We start from the raw sequence: 21,711 nt of genomic DNA, 5'->3' as shown, positions 1-21,711 counted from the left end.
GTCTACAGCTGTTCTGAACGTGACATTTAACTATTCTTTTATAGATTGAAGGACAGAGTTATTAAATAACAGTCTGTAATAAGCAGTGTGGTTGACATAAAGATATATATACTAAACCCCAGACTTCTAGAATCATGTAAATCATATAAAAAATATGTAGAGATAGGTTATCTGTTTCTATTTTCAAAGATTACAGATTTCACTTTTTTCTAGTTCCTTGTTTTTACCTAGTACCTGTAGGCTTGGGTTGCCCCTGCGTTTTTTTTAATGGTTTATCTTAACATAAAGCAAATTAGCAATTTTAGTGAAAATCCTTTTTTCTTTTTTTTTTTTTTTGCAATGATGGGAATGGAAACCAGGGCCTCACCATGCATGCAGACAAGCTCTCTACATCAGCTCATATCCTCAGCTCTCTTTCCTGAAAATCTTAACTCCATTTTGTGGCTGCCTCTTGAACCCTGGATTCTGGAGCTAACATGGGCTCACCTGCCTTCTGCTATGACCTGGCGTCTGTTCATCAAGGAGATCTTAGCTCCTGTCGGGTCCCTTCAGGTCTCTCATGGCCTACCTTGTCATGGTTTCTGAGTTCCTGATAATGACGTGCTCCTTAACTGTTGTGATTCCTGTGGTCCTGGGGTGGCTTTCTCATTTGGTCCTGGGGACTCTGTTTGGCCATAAAGCAACACAGCTATACTCCAGAGAGGCCCAGGGTGGGTTCAGAATATCAGTCAGATAACACAGATGAGGAGATGAAACCAAAATCCATGAAACACAAGATATTACTTACAGAGGCCAAGGAGGCTTGGGGTGCTGCTGCCACTGCCTGGAAGCTTGGATACCACAGGGTGCTCAACCAGTGGGCAGGGAGCTAGGAGAGGGGAAGGGTGGGGGCTGAGCCCTTATATTAAGTCTCCCGGGTGTCATCACTTGGGCATTCCCATGGGGCTGTGGATTAATTTAAAGAATACACATGGGAAGAAGGCACTTTTCTGAGTCAAGTGTTGACCATTAGGTTTCCATCACAGTCAACAGCTGTGGGGGGCATTAGGTTTGGTCCAATGGGATTAGGAACTCCTAGGTCGACAGGTAACAGCACAGCGGCGGGGGGGTGGGGCGCTTTACCTAGGCCACAGGTGATGGGGGATGACTGCCTTTAAGACAAGTTATATCCGCCCTAAAAATGGTGGTGGAGGCATTATCTTGCTTGCCAATTTGGAGAGCATCCATAATATTAGTTTACCAAAGAGTTCCCAAATTCCTCTATGTTTGAGAATTATTTATGTTTAAACAAATAAGTAAAAAAAAAAAAAAAAACAAATAAACAAACAAAAAAAAACCCAAGAGTCTCAACTTCTTTAGGTGTGAAATTTTGAGGCTTGTGGGCCACACTTTGTGGGGAAGAATTACTAACAAATGTATCTTGTGTACTAAATTAACAGGGTATTTTAGTCAGGAATAAATGGGGGGAAAAAGGAAGTAACTCAGGAATAAAGGAGAAGAAAATCTATGGAAATGGATGGTCAGAGAGTGTTTCCAAGAGTCAGGGTGGCCATATAACTTTTGAGAAGAAAGATAATCTAATATTCAATGTTAAGTTGTGCAGGAATCTATAAACACCTATTACATAGCATTGTGTCAGTCATATTTAGAGACAAAATCTAGAGTAGCGTTCAGAATAAGCATTGTGTAGGGCTACAAAGGGACAGCAGGGATGGAATGGAACTCTTCCAAAATTGGTCTTTGCGTAGAAATGGGGATTGAAAGACAGGGTTGATGAGGTACACGTGTCTAGCTCCCAGGGTGTGCTGAGTAGAGGCAGCCTATGCTGAGAGTCAGTGGTTAGTTTTTCAGGAATCTTGTCAGTCTGTTGTTAAACACAGCCATTATTAAAAATCAGATTCTATAACCTTAGTTAGCTAAATTACATTTTAAAAGCAGTAATAAACATTCAAAATATTTCTTCCTAATTATTGTACTGCATTTTACTATTATTGATGCTCTCGAGGTTACTTTATATCTAGTGTATCTCTGTCTTGGAAATGTGATATAATGATGGCAAGTGCACATCTCTTTCTGTCTCACATATACTGATCATATTTCAGTACCTTGAAATTTGTCATGGTGTATTTACATCATAGACATTGAAAACACTACATTTTTTTTTTTTGTGTGTGTGTGTGGATAAGCCAGGTTAGTAAATATTTATCAATAGTCTTTGCCCATCCCGAACTCCTGGACATAATCTCAACTTATGTGGAGGTAGGTTAGTTATCCCAGGTCAAACTGAGGAAGGAATAGAGGAAAATAATCTCCAGGGGTTAGATAAACCTTAAGGAAGGTTGAGTCCTGTTTGGGTTTTATGATTTTACTCTACATTTCTCTGCACGGTTTCTGAATCTTGGGTGCAGAGCTTGGTATCTGGGCTGTTGATACCCCATAAATGAAAGCCCAACTGTTCTAGTTCTAGTATAACATCTTACTTCCAATCGTCTATTTTGGATGCCACAGTTACACAGATTATTTTTATCCCTTCCTGAGTTCTATTCAGTAATGTTGAGATAACTGTATTTCTGACAAAGGAAATGATAAATCTCTATAACTACATGATTTTTTTGGCATTGAAAAAAAATCTTTGTATGGGATTCATATTTTTTATCACTTTCTAGATTTATATTACATTCCTAAAATCATGCTTATGGGTTTTAAATCTTCTCTGACTATTTTAGCCAGGTAGGATAAGACCAGAACACCTAACAGAGGTTTATTATCAAAGCAGTTTTTCTCTGACAGTGAGTCTCTCCTATAGCACTTTTTCATCTCCATTTCCCTAATTTCTCAAGTTGAAGTCACTTATAACTTGTAAATACCAGCCTGCCTTGGCTTCTGACCTTCGATGGGAGCAGCTCCAGCCTCCTGAGATAACGAGACAGTCTGTTGACTCTTGTGGTCTTGTGAATTGATGATGTGGTGTAGGGGTTGAGGATGTGAACTCGGGGGCTGGATTGCATGGATTCTGATTCTTGCTGTGCCCCTTGATCACTAGATAGCCTTGGGATCTCTCTCCGTGTTTCTGAGGTTTTATTTCCTTATTTGCAAAATGTGAATGATGATGGAATTTACTTCCCCGGTGTGTTCATTTTCTGGACCACAACAGAAATGAATTCTCTCACAGTTGTGGAGGCCAGAAATCCAAAATCCAGGTGGTGGCAAGAACACCTTTCCTCCAGAGGCTCTCGGGGAGATTCTGTTTTATTCCTTACTTCTTCCAGCTTCCGGTGTGTATTGATGTTCCTTGGCCTGTGGCCACAGTATTCTAATCCCTGCCTTCATAGTTACATCCCTCCCTCCCTCCTCTCTTGTCAGCTGCCTCTGGGTGACCCTTAAAAGGACACTTGCCAATATTTTTAGAGTTCATGAGATAAAACAGAATAATCTTGATAATCTCACTTCAAAATCCTTTATTTAATCACATCTTTACATCTGCAAAGATCTTTTTCCCCCCTCAAAAATAAATAACATTCATAGATCCCAGACATTAGGACATGATATATGTCTTTGGGGTGCCACCATTTAACCCACTCTAATGGAGTTATAAGGATTCAACGACCAAATACAGGGAAAATACAGAAAATGTTTCCTTAACCAGGCTAAATATTTCTCCTTCTCTTCCTCTCCTCCTCCCCAATTTCTCCTTCAATTTTTTTCTTGCCTCTTATTTTGTTTTCTTCTTCGTTCATTTTATTTTTCTTTTTGAGGTTCTAAAATCAAGTTTCCATATTTAGTCCCAAGTCTCAAGATTTAATTTCCACCTGGATCCTTCATTGTTTCCCTGTCCATTTTGATTCTGAAATCTCTGGGGCAGAATTCTTCAGATTGTATCACTTAAATTCAGAAGAGGAACTCTGCTGGTCTTGCTGTCAGACTCTCTCTGTAGCTGCTGGAACCTCCCTGCCTCCTTCACCTTGTCTGTCTTCCCTTTCCTGTCTACTTTCTAGGACCTACAACACCACTGCTGACCTTGAATCATATGAGCTGCACTTTTGGATGTTTCCAGCAAAGATTGAGATTTGAATAACTGTGCACTTTGCATTCGGCATGTTGACTTTTCTGGTTCTCTTCACCAAAGTTTCCAGTTTGTTGGCTCTTGCCTGCCTTTGTCAGAGACATCAGTGACAATCATGATCTGAGACCAGGTGCTCCTTGTGTGGTGTGTTTTCCCCTCTGACCTTCTCTGCTGTTAGTCCAGAGGAGTTTCTGGTGTGCTTCCTGCTGACGTTCCTGATGTATGGTGTCAACGTTCTATTAGTCACCAAGGTTGCAGACACAGACCCGATTCTTTGCCATTGTAACTTGCAGGATATGGTTCAGATTGGAGTGACCCCAAATCCAAAATAACACTACCTAAATGCAATTGAAGTTCATTTTTCTATCATGTTCTGCAAGTGTTCTTTCAGGAACTCTTAGGCAGGTGTGGCATGGAATAGTGGTCAGGGACCCTGGGAAACCCTGGCTTTGCCCTCTCAGCATCTAAGGACACAATGCTGAGTGGCACTGGACAATCTAGAGATGCAGGTGGCTGCACAGCTAGGCTAATTTACAAACCATGGGAATTTTTCGTTGTACACTTCAGGATTTTGTGAACATTTGGGGGTGGTGGTCATTACTGACATATAAGAAAGAAGAGAGAAAGGGTATATAACTGAGGCCATCTGAAGTTTGAGTTATTCATGTGGATTAAATTGACAAGCATGCTGATTTTAGAAGAAAGTTAAATCCAACAACTCCCTAATTCAAAGAATAATGATAATTTAAAAAATTCCCTCCCACAAAAAAAAAAGTTTAGGAATAAATCTGCCTTTATGTATTTATTTATTGGTACCAGGGGTTGAACCATTGAACCTAGGAGCACTGAACCACTGAGCTACATTCTTAGTCCCCTTTTTAAAATTTTTGTTTTGAGTCAGGGACTCACCTAAATTGCTTTAGCCTTGCTAAATTGCTGAGGCTGGCTTTGAACCTGCGATCCTCCTGCCTCAGCCTCCTGAGCTGCTGGGATTACAGGCATGCGCCATCATGGGTAGCTAGATCTGTCTTTTTCAAAGATCTGTGAAATATGACTTTGTGCTTCGGAAAGGTCCTCATGTTGCAATTGCAGAACATTCCCAGTATATGATAGGAAAAGAACTTTTCCATAGTTATTGTTTCATACATTCTCTAACTCTTGATTTTATACACCAAAAATTCACTGGGTGTGAGTATGACTTTTCAGGGGAGTTATCTAGCTACTTCATTTGACATTCATATTGCTTAAAGGGAAAAAATAAAAGAAAATCGTGAGATCAAATTTTCTCAAGGGATCATTCTTTGCTGCACAAAAAATGACTTTGCCTTAAAACAAAGAGTACATTATCTGAGAACTCAAATGCATGAGAAGGGATTGTAGTAACAAGAAAAAAATATGGTAGGATTAGTTCAGTGTTGTACCATATTGCACGATATTTCCAAGTTTAGTCATATTATACTACATTGAACTTTTCAGTTTATTGATTTTCTGTACATTCTTGTTAGAATGCTATAATAGCTGTTCAGAAAAGTTCCAAATTAAAAAAAAAAAAAAACTACTGCTAGGAAAGAAACTTTTAAACTTCTATTAATTAAATGTCATTTCACTAGGAGGTCGTTTCTTCCATTCTGTCTTAATTTTTCTTCCTCTTAGGACATTAATGCAACTTGTTTAATGAACATGGAGGTGTGATTTATTTTCCACCTTCTAGAAGACAGCTTCAAACAGAGTCTTTCCAACTGAACTTCTCATGTTATCAGCAGGGTGTGGGCTTTCTGTAAACAGGGATGGAATCCTGGGCCCTGTGAGGACTTCAGAGGTCTTCATAAAGGTTTTGTTCCTCCTCGCCTTTGAAGTCATGCACTAGTCATGACACACTTACTGATGTATGGTGTCGTCAACGTTCTATTAGTCACCAAGGTTGGAGACATAGACCTGATTCTTGGCCATTGTACTTGTAGGATATGGTTCAGATTGGAGTGACCCCCAAATCCAAAATAACACTACCTAAAAGCAATTGAAGTTCATTTTTCTCTCATGTTCTGCAAGTATTCTTTCAGGAACTGTTAGGCGGGTGTGGCATGGAATAGTGGTAAGAACACAGACGCCTTTGATTTTTGTTATTTCCAGCATCCCCAGCAGATGGCTTTTACTTCATGATCCCATTTTGTTGTTCATGTTCCAGCCATCAACTCTGCATTCCTGGGAGAAAAAAAAAAAAAAAAAAAAACAGTGGGTGGGGGGGGCAAAGAAAGGCATGCTGTGTCCCTTTAAGATACTCATAGAAGACACACACAATACATCTACTTATATATCTTTGACCAGAACTTGGACACATGATAATAATTGTTTGCAAGGAAGAGGCTGAGAAGTATAGTCTTTATTTTCAGTAAGAGCCTTCTCAATTTATCCTTCTCTTTATTTAAATAATTGTTTAAAATGCATTCTTAGTTATTATTTTAAAAATGCTTATTATTTTTATAATGTAAAAATTAAAAAAATTATGTTATGAATGATGTAAATAAAATATATAAGAAGCAGAAACTCTTTTATTAAAATTCTTCAGCTTATAAGCTTAAGGTATGTGCTTTCAGTTTCATATGGGTGTAATATACAAGATTGTATACAATTTATTTAAAAAGTATTGTATTTCTTTCCATGTCAGTTTTTTACATATCTATGACCATTTTGAAGGCTATATGGTGTTCCATTGTGGGACTGAACCATAATTATACCAACAATACCCCTATTAGTAGGTCTTACATTCTTTATCTTTTTCTCCTATTAAAACACATTCATAGTAACCATACATGAACAGATTTAGTTGCTGCTCTAGTACTTGTCAATGGTGAAGGGTCTGGACTTACCCTATTTGTAGGCCGGCAAGTTAGCATGATGCAGTTTCACGGATGCTGGCAGAAGACCCAAAACTCCTACATCAGACACAAAGGATTTTCTCACTCAGGGCCCAGTAGGCAGGCCAAGCTTCAGGTTCATATCAATTCCCCTTCTGCTTCACCTCTCATGGCGGGGACGCAGAGGCAGCACTTGGCAGATTCTTCTTACAAAAAGCTTTGGGTCAGAGTTAAGGAACTCCAAATTTAGGAAACCCCAACCTTTTAAATGGACTACAAGCAAGCATCCCAATCTTTGCTCAGAGGAGAGACATCACATTATCTTTATCAGTTTTGTCAGCAAACAAATATGTCCTAGAGAGAGACAATCCATCTTTACTACACAAACATCCTCAAAAAGATAGCCTGGAACAAAAGTTGTCAGTGTTATGTTCACGAGATGTGGAGAAGGACAGAGGCCAGTGGATAACTGTCTCCCAATAGCACGTGTTCCTCCCCAGCACAGTTCCCTGTTTGTCTCACAGGGGCTTATTCATGGTCAGCCTCTGTCCTGTCCACTTCCCTGGGATTCCTGGTTACATTGATGGCCTCACAGACCAGGTGAAGAGACTGAAATTTCAGCAAATTTTTTTTGAGAATCAGCTCAGAATGCCTGGATTAAGTAATGTCAAATATATAGTATGTTCCAGAGAAAGCAAGCTGCCAACTAATCAACCAAACATACAAACAAGCAACTAACAACAAAAGGTCTGACGAAGACAGCTGTTCCAATCCAGGGCCTTCTGTCCAGTAATCAGCACATGCCTTCTAAATCCCTTCCATGCGCTTACCTTGTGGTAGGTGTCCTATTGATGATGTCATCCAATCTTGGCATCAACGGGGCCAGGGCCGGAAAAGGAAATTAAAACAGGTACTTTTCTCCTTGAGGCTTAGATATACTTTATGAACCTTTCAAATTTGCACAAATTGAAAGCTTGAGCAGTCAAATGGAGTTTGTGGTATATACTCCAAGACCAATTCAAATTCAGCATCATCATCATGATCATCATACTTAGAGATAGATTGATTTTTTAGTTTGATTTGTTCCTTAATGCTGCAAACAAACATGTAAAATAGTTCCTGAGATTGCCAAGCTGATGAAAACTTAGTCTTTTATTTCTTTCTTCTTTGACCGAATATTTCAAATCACAAACATTCCATGTTCTCTAGTCCTGCACTTGAGAATTTAAATTCACATACCTGTTGTGAATTTTTTCTTCTACAGGACTTCAGGTTTCTCTATAAGTGGGCACTTATTTATTTAGGACCACTTATTCTTCTACAGAACTCACATGAGATTTAGTTTTGTTTTCCTTTAGAACTACTGAGAGGCATCTTTTATCATTCTTCCAGGACGATGTCAATGGTAACACAATAGGATTTACTTCTTATTTGAGGTGTACTAGGTTCTTCTCAAGCTTAAAAGTATGGTCCCTGGACCAGCAGGAAAACTATCACCTGGGAACTTGTTTGAGATACAAAGTCTAGGTCTATTGGTTCAGAAATTCTGGGCCAGGGTCCTGTACTCTGAGTTTTTATAAGCCCTCCAGGAGATTTGAAAAGCAGCAACCTTTGAGAATCATTCTTTAAATCAGAGGATCTCAACCTTACTCACACATTGAAATTACCCAGGGAGCTTTAAAAAATATTGATGCTTGGGTCTTAACCCTAGAAATTCTGTATTAATTAGTCTCAGGTGAGGCCAGAAAATGGGAGTTTTACCAGCTCCCCAGGTGGTTATAAAGTGCAGCCAAGGTTGAGAACAACTGCTCTAAATCATTTATAACTTCACATTATATTTTCCAACTTCAAGTTCTTTGAATTTTTTTTCTGTCCCCAAGGAGCTACAGCACATGAGCATACCTTGAGGGTACAGTGAATTAGGTATTACCTTGTGAGTGGATTTATAGATTAAATGGATTGTGACACAGCATCCTATCATTTCCTTTGGTTTGTTTATCATACATGATGAGCCTTTGAACTTGAAGCTGAATTAATTTAATACAATGTTTCCTTTGAATCTGTTGGATTTTGTGTGTATCCGGGTGATGTGTAAAATGAACATCTAAATGCTCTTCTTGTGATCTTTGGGAAAAGCGCCAGAGTAAAAAGAGTGTCCACGGTACATTAACCATGTAAAGTGAGTTTAATCAGATGGAATTGATTTGTTTAAGTTACACTTACATGTACAAAAAGAAATGTTCTGGACTAAATAAATTCAGTTTTAAAATTGAGTTCACACTCCATACCTAACCAATTTTATCACCATGTATGCTACCAGTTAGCTGCTACTTGGGAAAGAAAATGTGATCCTTCAGCTAGCAAATGAAGAGTAAGAAGGGACTTCTTCACGGTTTCAGCGGGAAGAATATGTTAAGAACTACTCTCTGCTGTGCAGGTTGTGGATTAGGATCACTCCCAACTCATTCTGTAATGGACAACGGAATTGCCTTCTCTACACTTTGTCAAACAAACATCAGCCAGTGGCATACCACTTTGTGTTTCCAATCTCATTTTATGTGTATAGAAATCTCAGAAGTGACTTTTCTTTGTAGATTAGGCCCAATAACAGGATAGGATGCTTTGAAACTGGGCTCTTCAGAGTCTCTGGGATGAGAGGACTCTAGAATACTCAAGACCATGTGACAGCATTTAAGCAAGATGAACATAATCACTGTAACATGCAGCAAAGCCAGATGGCACCTTTTTTACAAATAGCTGTGAAGTGGCTAACAGCCTATGGTGTTCCAAGGTATCAGACAGAGGGGCCAGCAGAAAGGGTACCACTTGATTTTTGTAACAGCAACAAATCAAGAGCAAAGAAGTGGAAGGCAGATTTTAACTGTGGTGATTTGAACATCAAGGTGGTCTTCCTTCAATTCCAGATCTGAGAAAATTCTCAGACCCAGAACTCATCTATCAAAAGAGAATCAGAGGCCCCAAAGAAAGTTCTCTGAACTGTCCAATAGAAACTGAATAGAATGCAATAGCACTTCCTCCAATCTTTCCCTAAGGCTGTTAACAGGCTATACCAGGGAGAACTGTAATAGAAGATACAAGCAATTCTCTGGCTCAGTCTATATAAGATGGTAGGTGTAGAAGTGCTATAGGTACAGTTAATGCGAATGGCATCAGCTGGACTAGTCTATTGTGCCTAGTTGTTTAGTCAAACACTAATCTAGAAGTTGCTATAAAGGCATTTTTGGATTAGATATATACATTTAAAATAAGTTGATTTTAAAATAACACAAATCACACTTTATAACATGAACAGGCTTCATGCAATCAACTGAAAGTCTTAAGAGCAAAGACTGAGGTTCCCTGAAGAAGAAATTCTGCCTCGAGACTGCAAACATAGAAATCGTACTTGAATTTCCAGTCAACCTAAACTACACATTCTGACTTGCCAAACCCCAAAATTGCCCATGTAGAATAGTTATTTAAAGTATATATCTATCCTGCCTGGTATGGTGGTATACACCTGTAATCCCAATGGCTTGAGAGGTAGAGGCAGAAGGATCACAAGTTCAAAGCCAGTCTCAGCAACTTAGAAAGGCCCTCAGCAACTTAGTGAGACCTTGTCTCAAATAAATAAATAAATAAGTAAATAGATGGATAGATAAATAAATAAATAAATAAATAAATAAATAAATATCGCTGCTCAGTGATTTAGCAATTCTGGGTTCAATCCCTGGTTCAAACAACAACATCAACAACAAAATTCCCTATCATCCTTCCATCAATCTCTCTATCTATCTATCTGTCCTTTTCAATTTTGGAAAATTATGACCAATAGAGTAGATAATGATCACATAGGAAAGTATCAGTAGAGAACTACAGAATTCTCATGCAAGGTCATATTTAAAAGGCAGCTACTGGTCCCTAATAGATAATGAAGACTTGACCCGGCAACATCAATTGACAATATCACCTAAGATATTCATCTGAAATAACACAGGCATAATCCTAAGTCATAAGGTCAACTGAACACAACAGTGATGATGTAAATTGTTCATTCAGAATCAGTCCCAAGAAGGTCTTGGGAATATTAATAAGTTATAGGAACAAGTGAGTCAGACTCCATGTCATCTACCTATTGTCACACCAAAGCCTTACCTTAGTTCACACCATTACTAATTGATGGGTACCTCAGCTGGTTTGTTAGTACAGGTGATAGAGAAATCATACTACACACCAAAGACTTATTTTGAAGGGGTGTCTCCAAATAATAGTGAGTGATTAGGGGAAATCTCAGTAATAGTGCTGTTAATGGTACATATGAACATGCACTTTGGAGGGAGTACAGTGAGGTAGTAATACACATGAATTCCTTGACAGTGGTTAATGACTTGGATATTACAAAGAAAGATATGCAGATGGGCTCACAGAAATGAACATAAAGTGTGCAGAAACTCTGTGTTTCATGTCATCACCCACAAAAAAATTTCTATTCCAGAGAAGGAACTGAATTGTAGTCAAACATGGTATCTTATTCAGTAGAAGTCAGCCTGCCCCTGATATGGTTATACCAGTGTTTTCCCAGGAACAAAGGAATCATGTTGGCAAGGATGAAAACCATGCATGGAGTGTTAGTCAGGTTTTTGTTGCTATGCCAAAATACCTGACAAGAACAACTTAGAGGAAGAAACGATTATTCTGGGTTCATGGTTTCAGAGGTTCAGTCCACACCTGCTGATTCTATTGCTCTGGGCTAGAGGTGAAGTAGAACATCATGGCAGAAGGGCATGGTTAAGGGAAGATACTTAGCTCATGGCAACCAGGAAGCAGAGGGAGGGGGTGGGGGGGAGGTAAAGTCCCCAAAGACAAAGGCATAATACCAGTAACATACTTCCACCGGTCATGCCCACCTACCTGTAATTACCACCAAGAGTCTATTTAAATTATTAATCCATCAAATGGATTAATCAACCAAAGAGGTTACAGCCCTCATAACCCAATCTTTTTTCCGCCAAACTGTGCCTAACATGAGAGCTTTTGGGAGGACATTTCTAGATCCAAATCATAACAACACGGCCTAGTTGGCATTAGACCCATCTCACTAAGCTTATTCTAACTACCATTGCTGCTGAAACTCCTACTCTACAATCTTTCAAGGAGACCATCTAGCCACTTGGTGATAAGCTTCTGACATTGGATAGTTTCTACCCTTCTATGAGTAATCCTTATTGGGACAGATAGATACATATTCTAGGTATAGATTTTTCTTTATTTTTTTGTGCTACCTCAGTCAGTGCCATTGTCAGATTCTCAAGTGATCCACTATATAGCAAAAGTGATATCACAATGGACATATGACCATGAGATCCACTGGTCCTACCATACATGGCATAAAACTGATACTCTCACAGAGCAGTGAAGCAACCTAATTAATTGTGGAACTAAGTCATAGCATGGAGATGAGACCATGAAAGGAGCACTTTTGTGTTTCAACATGCCCTTGTTTGAGAAACTGAATGCTATAAACGGGATCTATGAACCCTGGATAGAGTTAGGAGTTGTCCCCCTCACTATTTATATCTAATCAAATAACTTGGACAGTATATGTCCAGGAAACTAAGTTTCTCTACATTAGATATCCTAATTCCTGGTGGGAGGGGAATATTTCTTCCACAGGGCACAGAAAGAATTCTACTGAACCTCAATAAATTACTTCCATGTGACCATTTTGGGCTTCTCACATCAATTGTCCAAGGGCAAAAAACAAATTAGTATATTGGCAGCAGTAATTGACACTCACTCTCATGAAGTTAGAGGGTTACTCCTCTGTGCTGTGGCAACAAGCAGAACATTTAGAACTTACTGGTATTCCCAGGGCATCTTCTGCTACTTCCACATCTGCTGATAGCTAATGAATGGCCAACTGACACTACCGCAGCCTGAGAGCCATGAGAACCAGGAGCTCAGATTCCTTAGAAATGAAAGTTTGGGTTACCTCACCAGACAAGTAACCTTGACCAAAGGAAGTACAGCTGAAGGTGAGAGCAAACTGGATAGGATAGCAGAGGAGGAAGATGATGGACATCAAGGATGGTCTTGCAGTGACAGAGTTCATCCTTTACTTTGCTTGTATTTTAGAAGCCGTGACTGGCTTCTACCTTGAAGGAATAGTGACAAGATATGAGGACAATGTGAAGTCAGCATGGAGCGCAGGATTTTAAATCAATCAACAAATTTACTGTCAGAAAAATGAAAGAAGTCCATATAACAAAAAACATGTCCTTAGAGAAGATGTAACTCTCTTTGAAAATATAATGAACTGGACTTGAAAGGCTACCTTGCTCTCTATGGAGAAAAGTCTAAATGTGGTCATTTAGACTGATGGGCAGCAAGCTATGACTCCATATGTGTCTAGAGCCTACTGTTCAATAATATTGATGATTAAAAAGGTAAGAAAGTTTCTTCTAATCTTAAGTCTCAGATCCTATCTGAATTCCTCCTGTTATGAACTACGGTGGTTCAACAAATGATTAGCATTAACTTTATTTTTATTCAAGTTGTTTTGTACGCTATCATTAAACTTTCTTATGTTATCTCCAACAAATAATCTTAATCATTAAGCAAAATTGAAAGGACTGTAGGTTTTATCTTGGGTTTTAGTAACAAATTCTTTTTTACCATGTCCCTGTTGCTAGGACCTTTCTTGTTTGTAGCTGTAGTGGAGAAGCTAGGAAATAAAAACTATATATTTTATAAAAGCTTTCAGAAATTTCCTTCTACATCCACTCTGGGCATAGTTTCCTCTCCTGAATGGGGACAACAACTCAATCTCATAGATGGTTTTATTGACTAGAGTCATATCTGTCTCAAACCTAAACTCCATAGTTCTCCAGAGTAGACTCTTAAATGCAAATCTGATAATGCTGGTTTTCTGTTATAATCTTTCAGGTACCTCCATCATCCCATCAATTCCTTTGTGTTTGGATTCCTAAAATACCTTGCCCTGTCACATCTGCTGCCACAGTTTACTTTTCCCTTTCATATCTAAATAAATGTTTCCAGCATCACAAAGTTCTGCTTTAATACTGTGTTCACTGTAACTCTAACAAGTATTTGTTCACAGTTCTGGAGGTTCTAGTCCATGATTGGTTGGTTGCTTTGCTTTGGGGACAGCACATCATAGTAGGAGTGCATGGTTGAGCAAAATAATTTATCTCTTGGCCAGAAACTAAGAAAGAGGGGGAAAAAGTAAAGTAAAGTCATGCCTCCAGTGACCTAAAGACTTCTCAATAGGCCTGCCTCTCAAAGATTGCACCACAGTTTAGGGACCATGTCTTTAACACATGGACCTTTGGTAGACACTTCTCCAACCATAACAAATACCATATTTATAAATGTACTTCTGATTTCATAAACTGCATACCTTTTGACCACCCATAGTTTTTTAAGAGCAATTTCTCTATTTTGTTGTAGAATTATTATTATGTCTTGATTGGACCATATATTGTAAAGATGCTAGTTTCCCAACATTCTTGCTACTTAAGGAAACCAGAAGGAAAGTCTTAGATGAGAGGTAAAGTACTATTATAAAGAAGGGACACAATCACCAGGAAAGCCTCATATAATAGAAGCAGGTTTAATTAGTGAGGAGGAGGCAAGAGGATTCAATATGGGCTCATTAACCAGGCAATATAAAGGTCCAAGGAGACCATGGATTAGAGTTGCAAATTGCAAAAGGGCATGCAGAAAGATATCCACTTCTGAGAGAGGAATTCTTGTCATTATGTATCCCTTCCTTTCATGTCAGAATATTAAATATCTTACTTATCCCAGTGGTGAAGAGAAACAGGGAAAGAAGCAATGAGAGGGGAAGGCAATATATCTCTGAGATGCCTGAGCTGGACCAAATCACATTTTCAAAGGTAACACTTTTCAACAGAATCCTCTAAAAGATCCTCAGACATCAATAAGCACATTAGGCAAAGGAAGTAAGGATGATATTTTGGAGTCTGGTATATTAGATGAAAACCCAACTGACAGTATTAACCAGTTTGTATGGTCATTGGGTTTGATTTTTTGTTAAGAGATAAAAATGCTGGAAGCACCAGCTGTTCCTTGGCCCAGGACGCTGTGGGATCCCCAGCTTTGTAGTAAATGACCACATCCCCGGATGGGCTCAGTCACCTGCAGCCAGCCCTGTTGCACAGTTGGCCATTTCCTAACCAGTGGGGGTTCCTTACAAGTTTGTTTATCTTTCAATAGAACCACCTGCCTGGAGTTGAATTGTCTGGCCTATAAATAGAGAAATAGTACACAGGAGAGTTTTGCCATTAAGGAGAAGAACATCAGATGGAAAAAAAAAATCTCAGTTCACTGTTATATGGGAACTGGGTAGGGTCTTCAAAATGTTTAGTGTTAGGTTTGCCATTGGAAAAGAAAACAACCTTAATAGTATCAGCATGTTTTAAATACTGAAAATCTGCTGAACATAATTTTATAATCTCTGGAGGTCAGAGAAAGAACTGTAATTAGCCTTGTCAACCCTAATGACAATACAGCAGACTGATAATCAATAAAACAAACTATGGTAGCAGCCTCATGAGATCACTGGCAGGTGGAACCTACCCAGTTCTGCAGGAACTGCTGAGGGCAGTTCAAAGCATTCACAAACTTTCTAGAAACATGTATTGTGTAGTTGGTAGGGTCCCCAATGTCTCATTTCTATAAAATGATCAAACTCCTGAAGGTTATGTTCCTGAAATGTGGAGTGGACTGTACTCCAAATTTTATAATGCAACTGGTGTGGAAGGTTGAGAATTTTTAATTTAATAAGAATTTACTTTACCAATGATGTTTATCTAAATGACTGAGGCCAAACCCAATTAACTTTGATACACTGCATAAAGGTAAATTCATGAATTAGTTTAAAAAAAGATTTTTAGTCAAATATTTTTCTTTATAACTTTTTTTAGCTATGTATATATTTTCTCAGCACATAATACTGACATCTCACTGACTCTGTCTGAATCATACAGTTACCTACTGCAAGTTATTTTCTGATATAATTTTTACATTTTCTAAAATCTCTTGACTAATAAGAAAATCTTTAAAATTTTATTTGACTAAAATAAAATTCACTTTTTGTTGTATACAATTCTATGACTTTTGAGAGATGCATAGTAATATGATCATCATCACAATTCATATAATCTATCACCCTAAAATTTTCCTCATGCTGTCCCTATTTGGCTAGCCTTTCATCTATCCCCCCATCACATTTCCTTAAATCCTGGTAAGCACTATGCTGTTGCATTTCCTAGAATGTCATTCACGTTAGATCCTGGAATAGTTAGCCTTTGGGCCATGGTTCTTTCACTTAGCAACCTATTTTAAGATTATGTTCCTTCATGAATCAATACCTCGTTCAGGCTTATTGTTGTTTAGCATTCCATTGTATGGATATCCTGTCCATAGTCTGTTCATTGATCAAAGGACATTTCAATGATTTCCGGGTATTAGAAATTATGAATAAAACTTCTTTAAACATTTGTGCAAGGTGTTTGTCCGAACATAAATTTTTACTCTGCTAGAGTAAACATTGAGAAGGAGGAAAGATGGGTCAGTTGGTTAGTGTGGGTTTGCCTTTATATGGAATGGTCAAACTATGTTCTATACTTTTCTATATCATTTTGCAATCCCAGTCATTGCGTCTGACAGTTTTACTTGCTCCAAGTCCTTGTCAATATTTGGCATTGTTAATGGTTTTTAAATTTATTTTTATAATAGCCATTATAGTATGTCTATAGTGGTATATTTTATGATGGTTTTAATTTGCATTTCCCTAATGGCTAATAAATTTGAGCATTTATATATAAACTCATTGTCATCTGTACATATATTTTGGTGAAGAATCTATAAAATAATTTGCCTGCTTCTGAAAGGTATTTTCTGATGCTTTCTGGTTGATTTATGTGTGGTTATTTTTTATTTTTATTTTTATTTTTTTGTATATTTTGGATACAACTTCTTTGTGTTAGAATTTGTTTTCATTATTGTAATTTCTTTGTTTTTCTATATAAATTTTAGAAATGCTGGTGATATTTACGAAAAAATCCTGATGGGATTTTTGCCTGAGGTTGCATGAAAACCATTGCTTGAATTGACTATTAACAGTAAGTCTTCAATTCCCTAAACACAGTATATATCTCCATTTATTTAGATCTTTTTTGATTTCTATAATTAGTATTTTGTAGTTTTCAGGACATAAAAACCTAAATTTTTGAGACATATACCTATATCTATACCTGGTGTTACTGTAAATGGATCCTGGAACTGTTATGATTTCTAATTTTTTACTATTAGTATTCATGTTAAAATAGATTTTACTATCATATATAACTAAAAAAGAACCAATAAATAAAAAGTAATTTGTGTATATTGTCTTTAAAACACATGACTTTTCTAAATCCACTTGAGAAAGCTTTTCTTTAGATTCTTTCAAAGGTTTTAATATGCCTTATTAAACTGTTAATACTGTCAGTATAATGTTGAATAGGAATGTAAAGAGGACATTTTTGAATATTAGTCCCTTATCTGATGCATGGTTTACAAATACTTTCTTCATCTTCTAGTTTATGAAGCAATTATACAAGTCAGTATCAAGAAAATCTAAAACCAAAGTAAAATGCTTAAAGGATTTGGGTATATTTCTTCAAAGAAGACATGAATATGTCCAGCAGGTGTTCAACATTACAAATAATCAGGGAAATGCAAATCAAAATTATTATGTGGTGCCACCTCACACCTATGAGAATAGCTATTATCAAAATGCATGGTATGAGTATTGATGAGAATGTGGAGAAAAGGGAATACTTATACATTATTAGTGGAGTACAAATTGGGATAGTATAAAGATTCCTAATGAATATAAAAATAGAACGGCTGTATGACTGTTTGATAGATATGAAATTACTACATTTGAACGTATATTTGCTTTTCAGCATTACTCACAGTAACCAAGATGTGGATCAAAATCTCCGATGCTTATTTGCCCACTAATAGAAAAATATATAGAATATCATCTATCATCTATCTACCTATTTATCATCTACTGATCTATTATCTGTCTATCAATCATCTATCTATCTATCTATCTATATCACATAGTGAGCTTATATATATATTTGACATATGGGTTGTACAAACACACTCAGTCATAATTTGCCAAAAATTTCTCTATGGCCTCTCAAATGCTCATTTTCCAGAAAGTCTCTTTCCTTCCTTTCTGAGACTCTATCATTCTTCTGATTAATTTTTGGTCTCATGACTGACTTCCAATGCCAGAAGCCAGATTAATAATCAATGAGCTCTTTTCCTTGGTCCTCTTATTCTGTTCTTTCTCTGCTCTTGCCATGTTTCTTTAAGTCATATAAAACTTTATTCTTATTCTTTAGTGGCAACTTATTTTCCCATTGTGCTTTCTTTTTCTTGTTCTTTAACTTTCTCTTCTAGACAGAACTCTCCTTTTCCAAAGTACCCTCAACCCATTGCTGATTTTTTTCTTCTCCAGTACAGCTCATGTTCAAGTCTTTTCCTTTTCCTTCTCCACATCTTTGTCCTCAATACTATAAAGTAGTTTTAGATACAAAATTAATTAGGAAAAAATGGAGGCTATGAAAAGAAATTATCTTAACAGAGCAGATAATTTAGGAAATCTAACGCTGGTAGGTTTATTATGCTATTGCTCTATGGACTACTTTTGTTTTGATAAAAATATTTCTATGAGAAAAATATTATTGATATTTAATTAACCCATCACATAGTATATTAGCTATGTAATAAATTATGGTTTCATAACAACAAATGCATAGTATGTACTCTAATTTACTGAACCCATCCATCACTACCCTTGGACAATTTGGTCAATGGTGTTTTTTAACTTTTACTTATAGCACTTGGCTGAAAAAACACATGCATGCTTGTTCACTTAGATGGTGTTCTTACAGCTGAGAATGTTGCATCTAAATATTGAATATTATAAAGACTGAGCATTGATATTCCAAAATCTCTCCAAAAGAGTTTGTCAATTTTTATCTCTGAAATAATGAAATGAATAGTCAGTTTCCAGAGAGGCAAACCAATCCTGGGTATTATCGATTAAAAACAAAATTAAAGTGTGAAGTTAACATATAATTAATAGTATACACTAAAAATCACTAAGGGCATTAAATTTTCCCTAACATAAATTTTCCAAGTAGTTTCTCAGTTTGCAGAATCACTTTCAATTGTATGAATTTATTTTTTATGATATTCTTATTTATTTGTTGTTGCTCTCCAGGCTTACCTTTTCATATTTTTTTCTTGGTACATTATAGTTGTCCATAATAATGGATTTGTTGTTACATACTGGTACATTCACAAATTTCATGTACTCAAGTCTCATTTATCATGTTTCTTTCTCCTCAGTATTCTTTCCTATGTATAACTTTTGAACATCTTTCCCATTATATTTAACTGTACATGGCCAGTAATTGGCTGTTTTATATTTAAATGCTTAATTGAAACAAGCATTTATTTGATTAATAATATTTATTCAGGAATATTTTATTTTCTTCTTGATTTGAAATGCCACTTCTAAGTTACAATAAAAGCACCAATTTATACTTTAAATTTGTTCCATTGATGTTTCCTGTATATTCCTGCCATGCCTTTTTAAATATTATAAGTATGGAATATATTTAAATATGTAAGAGTAACTCTCTATGACATGCTACCTTAATTTCTTTTTTTTTTTTTTTTTGATCTTTGTATGTAAGTCTAGAATAGACTGATAGGTTCCAGTCAAATTATCCCATTGCTCATATGGCCTTATCTGGTATCAAGAAATGAAATCATAAAAAGTCTGAATTTAAACTCCCTTTCCCTGTGTCCCGCAGCGAGCTCATTACACTATTTAATCTTTCTATTATCTTTAAACTACGTTGTAACTATCTCATGGTCAAGTTCATGAGTTTACTCATCCCTGATTTCTTCTGTGCCTATTTAGAAATGATACCTGGCCCAAGTTCTAGATTTTCTGGGGTGTCTTAGGCTACAGTGATGGAATACTTTAGGCTGCATAATTTATAAGCAACATAAATTTACTGACCATAGTTCTGAAGGCTGAGAGGGCCAAGATCAAGTCAGCAACAGATTCAGCCTCTGAATCTGTTGGGCTTGCAGTCTGCTATAAAAATGGTGTCTTCTTGGTGCTTCTCACTTGTCCTCCCATGGTGGAAGTAGCAGAAGTCTCCCTCAAGTCTCTTTTATACTAATACTAATCCCTTTTGTGTGTGTGTGTGGGGGGACTCTCATGACCTAATTTCCTCCTAAAGTCCCTAGTCTCAATTTCACAAGGATGGGAATCATGTTTCAGCAGGAAGTCTGTGGAGGTGCAGTATTCAGATCACAGCATGGGTTAGGGCATCACCAAAACCACATTGCAAGTGAGTAAGCAGCAGAAAAAGGAATGGTTTCAGGTTTTCCTAACTTCTAGATCAGTGGTTTCTATTAAATTTTACTTTATTTTTCAGTTCACTTCCATTTCTTTTTTTTTTTAAATTTTTTTTTATTGGTTGTTCAAAACATTATAAAGCTCTTGGCATATCATATTTCATACATTAGATTCAAGTTGGTTATGAACTCCCAATTTTACCCCAAATACAGATTGCAGAATCACATCGGTTACACATCCACATTTTTACATAATGCCCTATTAGTAACTGTTGTATTCTGCTACTTTTCCTATCCTCTACTATCCCCCCTCCCTCCCCTCCCATCTTCTCTCTCTACCCCATCCACTGTAATTCATTTCTCTCCTTGTTTTTTTTCCCATTCCCCTCACAACCTCTTATATGTAATTTTGTATAACAATGAGGGTCTCCCTCCATTACCATGCAATTTCCCTTTTCTCTCCCTTTCCCTCCCACCTCATGTATCTGTTTAATGTTAATCTTTTCTTCCTGCTCTTCCTCCCTGCTCTGTTCTTAGTTGCTCTCATTATATCAAAGAAGACATTTGGTATTTGTTTTTTAGGGATTGGCTAGCTTCACTAAGCATAATCTGCTCTAGTGCCATCCATTTCCCTGCAAATTCTATGATTTTGTCATTTTTTAGTGCTGCATAATACTCCATGGTGTATAAATGCCACATTTTTTTTATCTATTCATCTATTGAAGGGCATCTGGGTTGGTTCCACAGTCTAGCAATTGTGAATTGTGCTGCTATGAACATCGATGTAGCAGTATCCCTGTAGTACGCTCTTTTAAGGTCTTCAGGGAATAGTCCAAGAAGGGCAATAGCTGGGTCAAATGGTGGTTCCATTCCCAGCTTTCCCAGGAATCTCCATNAAACTACAAAACCCTATTAAGAGAAGTAGAAGAAGATCTTAGAAGATGGAAAAATATACCCTGTTCATGGATAGGCAGAACTAACATCATCAAAATGGCAATATTACCAAAAGTTCTCTATAGGTTTAATGCAATGCCAATCAAAATCCCAACGGCATTTCTTGTAGAAATGGATAAAGCAATCATGAAATTCATATGGAAAAATAAAAGACCCAGAATAGCAAAAGCAATTCTAAGCAGGAAGTGCGAATCAGGTGGTATAGCGATACCAGACTTAAAACTATATTACAGAGCAATAGTAACAAAAACAGCATGGTACTGGTACCAAAACAGGAGGGTGGACCAATGGTACAGAATAGAGGACACAGAGACTAATCCACAAAGCTACAACTATCTTATATTTGATAAA

General features: G+C 37.1%; 1 long non-coding RNA gene across 1 annotated transcript; it reads right to left on the bottom strand.

Moving 5' to 3' along the window:
- Positions 1-97: 97 nt before the first annotated feature.
- On the bottom strand, positions 98-21,442 carry LOC107150322. Its single transcript, XR_001504572.2, has 3 exons — positions 21,307-21,442; positions 17,179-17,186; positions 98-111 (listed from the first exon to the last, which is right to left on the bottom strand). It is a non-coding gene; the product is annotated as an uncharacterized LOC107150322 (long non-coding RNA).
- Positions 21,443-21,711: the final 269 nt, after the last annotated feature.

Source organism: Marmota marmota, unplaced genomic scaffold (genome assembly GCF_001458135.2).
Source record: "Marmota marmota marmota unplaced genomic scaffold, marMar, whole genome shotgun sequence".
In the NCBI taxonomy this organism is placed as follows: domain Eukaryota; kingdom Metazoa; phylum Chordata; class Mammalia; order Rodentia; family Sciuridae; genus Marmota; species Marmota marmota.
The sequence above is the reverse complement of the archived record's forward strand: the minus strand, read 5'-3'. Positions and strand labels throughout refer to the sequence as shown.